This window comes from Bubalus kerabau, unplaced genomic scaffold, assembly GCF_029407905.1.
Source record: "Bubalus kerabau isolate K-KA32 ecotype Philippines breed swamp buffalo unplaced genomic scaffold, PCC_UOA_SB_1v2 scaffold_40, whole genome shotgun sequence".
Lineage (NCBI taxonomy): Eukaryota > Metazoa > Chordata > Mammalia > Artiodactyla > Bovidae > Bubalus > Bubalus kerabau.
Genome location: NW_026577894.1, coordinates 2,747,720 through 2,756,175, shown reverse-complemented (window position 1 = coordinate 2,756,175; position 8,456 = coordinate 2,747,720). Strand labels below are relative to the sequence as shown.

The 8,456-nt window shown below is 54.9% G+C and overlaps 2 pseudogenes; both read right to left on the bottom strand.

The window, feature by feature from the left end:
- Positions 1–4,438: 4,438 nt before the first annotated feature.
- Positions 4,439–4,558, bottom strand: LOC129640836 (uncharacterized; annotated as a pseudogene).
- Positions 4,559–7,799: 3,241 nt separating this feature from the next.
- On the bottom strand, positions 7,800–7,919 carry LOC129640834 (uncharacterized; annotated as a pseudogene).
- Between the last annotated feature and the right edge of the window lie 537 nt (positions 7,920–8,456).

The window sequence follows — 8,456 nt, the reverse complement described above, 5'->3', positions numbered from 1 at the left end:
TACAGATTGACTCCTGTGGGAGCTTTCTTCCTGATCTTGGTAGAGGTCTGCCCGGCCCGGGGCATGTTCCTGACAGTGACGGCCCTGTGCCTCTCAGGTTCGCTCTTGAGGGTCCCTCCTGTTTCCTCAGGGGTCTCCTCTCAGGAGACTCCGTCCCTTCCTGTGACTGACACTGTCCTCATTGGGACCACCACCTAAGCTCCCATCCTGAGCCAGGCAGCACTCGATGGGCGACACATGTGGTCACTTGGCCAGCTGACCTGCATGGTGACCGTCGCTCTCCTGCCATGGCCAGGGACAGTCACCCTGCAGGAGGTGGGGGGAACTGCCCAGAGCAGGGGAGCTTGCCTTCTGCTGGAGCGTTTACACCTGCTGAGCAGTGACCCTGATGGAGGGTCGGAGTGCCCTCTGCACCAGCTGGCCTGGAGTCAAGCCCTCCTCAGGGGAGAGCTCAAGGCAGAGAATCTCAACTTCCTGGGGTGGTTCTCTGTGTCTCGGAGCCTGCATTGCTCGTGTGGAGTGTGTTTGGTGAAGGAGACTCCACTGTCTGCTGCGAGGTTGAGGCGCGAGTGTTGCTGGGTGCCTGTTTCTATCAGTAGCTCTTGTGGAGGGCTGTGTGTTTGCACGAGGGTGCCAGTTAAAGGTCCTTTTCTCTCCCTAAAGCTCGACAGGCTCTCAGGACAACCCCGGGAACAACCCCAGCAGCAGCACCAGCAGGCAGGACTTGCTGCACAAAGCCCCAAAGAAAAAGGGCATCAATCAAGTCCTCCATCAGCTGCTTGTTTCGCAAGAAGGAAAAGGGCCGGCTGAACACCCCAACAAGGAGGCATTAGGACCAGGTGGGTGCTTCACCGTTCAGAGGGAGGAGGGCCTGCAGGCATCTCCCTTCTGTGTCTCCCCTGTTGTCCCCACGAGGCTCCAGTCACTCACGCTGGGAGTCCTCCTGGGAGCAGGAGCGGAAGAGGGGTCTGTCTTCTCAATGAGTCTGAGATGATCAGATGAGTTAACGAGTGGATGGATGGATTGATTAGTGAGTGGTGGATGGATGAACAGATGGCTGGCTGGCTGGGTGGATGGACGGAGCATGGAATGAATAAAGCAGATGATTGTACTCCAATGCTAAAAACATATTGTACGAAATTGATTGAATAGGAGCTGGGCAATAATTGTTTCCTCCTAACAGTGACACGTGTTTGGAAACTGCCTAAGTGCACATCAGTGAGGGGTGAAGTACAATCTGTGGACACCCCAAAAGGAATAGCCCGCCCTCCTTCCTGCCACCTTCCCCATCCCAGGAGCTCATCAGGGGTTCTGCCCATGCCCCCACCCCACCCCACAGCCACACAGGTCCTCCTGGGGTCCCCTCATCACACAGGGTTATCACTAGGCCCTCATCTCACTTGGCTTCATCTTCTTGAAGACAGGATATGTTCCTGCCTCTTCAGCCACAAATTTGTTGAGTCTTATTTGTGCTGGGTGTGGGATTTACAGGGGTAAGTAAAGCAGATGTGATCTGGAGCACAGTTAAGTGACAAGAGAGAAAAAGGAGCAGGTTATTAAATGCGATCCCTATTATTAATATATACAACGCTGCGATGGATGGTGCATTGATTATATACCAGATGCTGTGTGTGCCCCTTCCCAAGCAGGTGTTGCCCCCTCACAATTTACAGAGGGGGACACGGTGAACGGTCACACGGTCAGGGAGTGGTGAGGGCAGGTTCACACCCACGCAGCGGGACCAGGCATTTTGCCAAACCACAGCCACCTCTCTGGTGGATGCCACCGGAATGAGATGGTTCTATGGCATGATGATTCAATGGACGTAAGTTGGAGCAAATTCCAGGAGATAGTGAAGGACAGGAAAGCCTGGAGTGCTGCAGTCCACAGAGTGGCAAAGAGGGGGACACACCTGAGTGGCTGAACTAAAACCTGAGTGTGTGCTAACTTGCTTCAGTCGTGACTGACTCTGAGACCCCAGGGACTGTAGAACACTAGCTCCTCTGTCCATGGGATTCTCCAGGCGAGAATACTGGAGTGGGTTGCCATTTCCTTCTCCAGGGGATCTTCCCGACCCAGGGATCAAACCCGAGTCTCCTGAGGGCAGATGCCTTGCCATCTGAACCAGCACATTGCGAATTCCCTAGGCAAAATACAAAGAAAAGAGCTCGTGTGCTACTAAGTGGAAAGATGATTGAAGAAACAGAAGGTGTCCTTTGTTGGTATCTTGGAATCTTTCTTTAGTTTTCGTTGATTTTTACTCTTAAGGCTACTTGAACAAGGCAAGAGAGAAACCCCAGAATTGAAAAGCAATTGACTTTTTTGAAAGAAACCTGTGCAGGTTAAGCACTCTTCGTTTTTGAGAGATGGTGAAATGCAAAATCTTGATTCAACACATATGACTTTGGTGAACTTTATTTCAAATCTCCATGATGAACCCCTAAGGCGTCCAGGAAGAAAGGAGTAGAGCGGGAGACAAAAAGAGCAACCTTTCCCCTTGGCGCCATCCCAACCAGCTGCTTAGTTCCTTCATCTCATGGACTACCATCTGGGCTTATCTGGTTTGTCTGATTCTTGTTTCGGGGCCCGTTTCTAGTCACAAGGCTGTCAAGAGTGGGGTGGATGTTTGGGAGGGGGGGAAGCCCTTCTTTCCATTCCACATGAGACCCAGTGGACAATCCAGGACCTGGCCACTGCATAGAGCGTGCAGCAGCAATATCAACGGTGATGCTGGTTAACAACGCATATTCCTGGAATCCACTCCGTTGGCTACTGAGTGTGTGTGGTGGTGGTCTGGAACCTATACCTGGAAGCTTTCTTGATGATTGCAAATGACACCGAAGTCCGAGGACGATGGAAGATCTTCACGTTTCTGCAAGAGCCACACACCTCCAGAAGGAACCACAAGACTTGCCTGACATGGTCAAGGTCTAAGTATTGGACTACACGTTGGAAGGTCTCCACCTTTGCTATGGAAGTCAAACGATCTTTCTTGGAAATGAAAATGGATCATACTGAACGTTCACATTCTTCTAGAGCATTTGAAAAGCCCTAAATTGTAGAAATCTGCTGTACGAGTTCCTTGAAAGCAAGAACCCATACTGATGGATATGTCTTAATGCCTTAGATTGTGCCTTGAATATAGCGTACACATGAACCCAGGAAAGGAAAGAATTGAATCGCCAAATATACAAAGAAATCAAAAGTGCCGAGCCAAGTGACACCTTGAGGCTTCCAAGAACTTTTCTGTCTTTCACACACTAAGTAAATCCTGAGCACCTACGATGAGCTGGGAGGCATGTAATAAGTTTCTGGAACTAGAAGGTGGAGAGAAGAAGACACAGAGTTCCTGCTTTCACTGAGACGAATCTAATGATATATCACAGGCAGATCCTTTGAGAACTTGTCGAGGGGCCTCTACCCTCACCAAAACCTGGGTGTCAGGGAAGGCTTTTCAGAGTAACCATTGCGTTGAGGTCCATAGGTTGAACCTACGTAAACCAGGGTTGAGATGCAGGAAGAATTTCAGGCAGGGAAAACAGCATCCTGGAAGTCTACGTGACCAGGGAAACTTAGGACGTTCAAGAAATGAAAATGCCCTATGGGATGGAAGCCAAAGAGTGCAGAGGGCATTCCAGGGAAAAGACATCCGAGAAGAACGTGAGGAGCAAGCATGAAGGGAATTGGTCGTATCTTCAATATGATGGGAAAATACAAGAGCCGTTGGAGCAGGATGGTGACAGAATTGCATCTGCATTTCCAAACGGTCATCTTGCTCCACATCACTAATGATTGGAGAGACTCAACTCCAAACGCCAAGGAGGGACCACTTCACATGAGTCCGATTGGGCCTCATTGCAATGTCTGTCCATAGCAGATGCTGGAGAAGCTGTGGAGCAAAGGGAACTCTCCTCCACGCTGAGTAGGAATGGGAGTTGGTACAGCCGGGATGGAAAAGAGTATGGAGGTTCGCGAAGGAACTAAAAGTAGAAGTAGCCTATGGTTCAGCAGTCCCACTCCCAGGCATAGATCCACCCCCAGTACAAGCCAACAAACTAGATGCCCCGTTTGGGCACATCGATCTGTGCGCGCGCTCGCATGCGCATGCGCGATCGCCTGCGAGGCTGGGGGTGGGGCGGGGGCTGGGGCTCTGGCTGGAGTCGGTGCAAGCCCCGGGATTGCCTGAGGCAAGCCAAAGGAGCCGCAGATGGAGACGGGACGGCCGGTCGTCTGGTTTCCTGAAAGCCGAATGCGAATGCGGAGGGGCTCACGGGCCGTGGGGAGGCAACCCAGGTCTGCAGCGGGAGTCGGGGCCCGGCCACCCACTCACTCCCCCCTCCGCGGTAGGGGCTGGGGCTGCGGGGGGTGGCGGGGGGGTGTGGGTCCAAGAATTGGGACGCGGGGCGGGGGCTAAAGGACCTCTTCTGGTAGGCAAAAAAGCCTCCAGCACCCGGGATTCCCAGGTGGTCTCCCATCCAAGATACTAAACAGGCCCGACCCTGCTTAGCTTCTGAGATTAGACGAGATCGGGCGCCTTCAGGCGGATACGGCCAGAGACAGACGCGGCTGCCGCGGGGCGCCCTAAGAGCCTTGCGCTTCGCCTCCCTTTCGCTCTGACCTGCAGGTCGGGCCAACGGGCCGCACCTCTCCTCGGGGGCCGTGTTGTACTTGAGCCGCACGACCCGCGACCGCACTCCAGCCTGCTGACGCCGGCCCGGCCCCCGAACACCGCCAACACCAGACCAGCAACCGCCTGGCCGGGCCCGGGGGCCCGATGGGCTTCCAGGACCCCCCAGTGACCGGGAGGGCGTGCGTGCGTGCGTGCGCGCGGGGCCTGGGGGGTGGGCTGAGGGGTGCGGAGGTCTCGGCGCCCTCCCACCCCCGGCCACTCCAGACTCGGCCGCGCTGGCTGAGCGGGGCCTCCCCCCCATCCCGTTCGCTGCTCAGGGCCTCGCGATCCCGGAGGTGTCGGTCTTTGGGGCCCGCCGCCTCCTGACCCCGGCGGCCCGGGGGCCTCTGGACCTCCTGCGGGCCTAGGCGCAGCGAATCTTGAGCGCCCAACTTGCCCGGCACCTGCCCGCTGCCCAAACCCACCGGGAGCCACGGAGGCCCGGTCGACCGGAGCGCCTCAGCCCCGCCCCTTTGCCCTACCGAGGCCCCCCACCCTTGTCCCCACGCGGCCCGCCAAGCACCGGACCTTCCTGAGAGAGCAGACGAACCACAGGCAGGCACACAGACACACACACACACACACACACACACACACACACACTTGAGTGTGGTCTTTGGAAATACTTCTGTTCGTAGTTGCTGGGTTGAGCCCAACTCTTATAGGACCCATGGAGTGCGGCCCATCAGGCTCCTCTGTCCGTGGCATTTCCCAGGCGAGAATACTGGAGTGGGTTGCCATTTCCTTCTCCAGGGGATCTTCCCGACCCAGGGATCAAACCCGAGTCTCCTGAGGGCAGATGCCTTGCCATCTGAACCAGCACATTGCGAATTCCCTAGGCAAAATACAAAGAAAAGAGCTCGTGTGCTACTAAGTGGAAAGATGATTGAAGAAACAGAAGGTGTCCTTTGTTGGTATCTTGGAATCTTTCTTTAGTTTTCGTTGATTTTTACTCTTAAGGCTACTTGAACAAGGCAAGAGAGAAACCCCAGAATTGAAAAGCAATTGACTTTTTTGAAAGAAACCTGTGCAGGTTAAGCACTCTTCGTTTTTGAGAGATGGTGAAATGCAAAATCTTGATTCAACACATATGACTTTGGTGAACTTTATTTCAAATCTCCATGATGAACCCCTAAGGCGTCCAGGAAGAAAGGAGTAGAGCGGGAGACAAAAAGAGCAACCTTTCCCCTTGGCGCCATCCCAACCAGCTGCTTAGTTCCTTCATCTCATGGACTACCATCTGGGCTTATCTGGTTTGTCTGATTCTTGTTTCGGGGCCCGTTTCTAGTCACAAGGCTGTCAAGAGTGGGGTGGATGTTTGGGAGGGGGGGAAGCCCTTCTTTCCATTCCACATGAGACCCAGTGGACAATCCAGGACCTGGCCACTGCATAGAGCGTGCAGCAACAATATCAACGGTGATGCTGGTTAACAACGCATATTCCTGGAATCCACTCCGTTGGCTACTGAGTGTGTGTGGTGGTGGTCTGGAACCTATACCTGGAAGCTTTCTTGATGATTGCAAATGACACCGAAGTCCGAGGACGATGGAAGATCTTCACGTTTCTGCAAGAGCCACACACCTCCAGAAGGAACCACAAGACTTGCCTGACATGGTCAAGGTCTAAGTATTGGACTACACGTTGGAAGGTCTCCACCTTTGCTATGGAAGTCAAACGATCTTTCTTGGAAATGAAAATGGATCATACTGAACGTTCACATTCTTCTAGAGCATTTGAAAAGCCCTAAATTGTAGAAATCTGCTGTACGAGTTCCTTGAAAGCAAGAACCCATACTGATGGATATGTCTTAATGCCTTAGATTGTGCCTTGAATATAGCGTACACATGAACCCAGGAAAGGAAAGAATTGAATCGCCAAATATACAAAGAAATCAAAAGTGCCGAGCCAAGTGACACCTTGAGGCTTCCAAGAACTTTTCTGTCTTTCACACACTAAGTAAATCCTGAGCACCTACGATGAGCTGGGAGGCATGTAATAAGTTTCTGGAACTAGAAGGTGGAGAGAAGAAGACACAGAGTTCCTGCTTTCACTGAGACGAATCTAATGATATATCACAGGCAGATCCTTTGAGAACTTGTCGAGGGGCCTCTACCCTCACCAAAACCTGGGTGTCAGGGAAGGCTTTTCAGAGTAACCATTGCGTTGAGGTCCATAGGTTGAACCTACGTAAACCAGGGTTGAGATGCAGGAAGAATTTCAGGCAGGGAAAACAGCATCCTGGAAGTCTACGTGACCAGGGAAACTTAGGACGTTCAAGAAATGAAAATGCCCTATGGGATGGAAGCCAAAGAGTGCAGAGGGCATTCCAGGGAAAAGACATCCGAGAAGAACGTGAGGAGCAAGCATGAAGGGAATTGGTCGTATCTTCAATATGATGGGAAAATACAAGAGCCGTTGGAGCAGGATGGTGACAGAATTGCATCTGCATTTCCAAACGGTCATCTTGCTCCACATCACTAATGATTGGAGAGACTCAACTCCAAACGCCAAGGAGGGACCACTTCACATGAGTCCGATTGGGCCTCATTGCAATGTCTGTCCATAGCAGATGCTGGAGAAGCTGTGGAGCAAAGGGAACTCTCCTCCACGCTGAGTAGGAATGGGAGTTGGTACAGCCGGGATGGAAAAGAGTATGGAGGTTCGCGAAGGAACTAAAAGTAGAAGTAGCCTATGGTTCAGCAGTCCCACTCCCAGGCATAGATCCACCCCCAGTACAAGCCAACAAACTAGATGCCCCGTTTGGGCACATCGATCTGTGCGCGCGCTCGCATGCGCATGCGCGATCGCCTGCGAGGCTGGGGGTGGGGCGGGGGCTGGGGCTCTGGCTGGAGTCGGTGCAAGCCCCGGGATTGCCTGAGGCAAGCCAAAGGAGCCGCAGATGGAGACGGGACGGCCGGTCGTCTGGTTTCCTGAAAGCCGAATGCGAATGCGGAGGGGCTCACGGGCCGTGGGGAGGCAACCCAGGTCTGCAGCGGGAGTCGGGGCCCGGCCACCCACTCACTCCCCCCTCCGCGGTAGGGGCTGGGGCTGCGGGGGGTGGCGGGGGGGTGTGGGTCCAAGAATTGGGACGCGGGGCGGGGGCTAAAGGACCTCTTCTGGTAGGCAAAAAAGCCTCCAGCACCCGGGATTCCCAGGTGGTCTCCCATCCAAGATACTAAACAGGCCCGACCCTGCTTAGCTTCTGAGATTAGACGAGATCGGGCGCCTTCAGGCGGATACGGCCAGAGACAGACGCGGCTGCCGCGGGGCGCCCTAAGAGCCTTGCGCTTCGCCTCCCTTTCGCTCTGACCTGCAGGTCGGGCCAACGGGCCGCACCTCTCCTCGGGGGCCGTGTTGTACTTGAGCCGCACGACCCGCGACCGCACTCCAGCCTGCTGACGCCGGCCCGGCCCCCGAACACCGCCAACACCAGACCAGCAACCGCCTGGCCGGGCCCGGGGGCCCGATGGGCTTCCAGGACCCCCCAGTGACCGGGAGGGCGTGCGTGCGTGCGTGCGCGCGGGGCCTGGGGGGTGGGCTGAGGGGTGCGGAGGTCTCGGCGCCCTCCCACCCCCGGCCACTCCAGACTCGGCCGCGCTGGCTGAGCGGGGCCTCCCCCCCATCCCGTTCGCTGCTCAGGGCCTCGCGATCCCGGAGGTGTCGGTCTTTGGGGCCCGCCGCCTCCTGACCCCGGCGGCCCGGGGGCCTCTGGACCTCCTGCGGGCCTAGGCGCAGCGAATCTTGAGCGCCCAACTTGCCCGGCACCTGCCCGCTGCCCAAACCCACC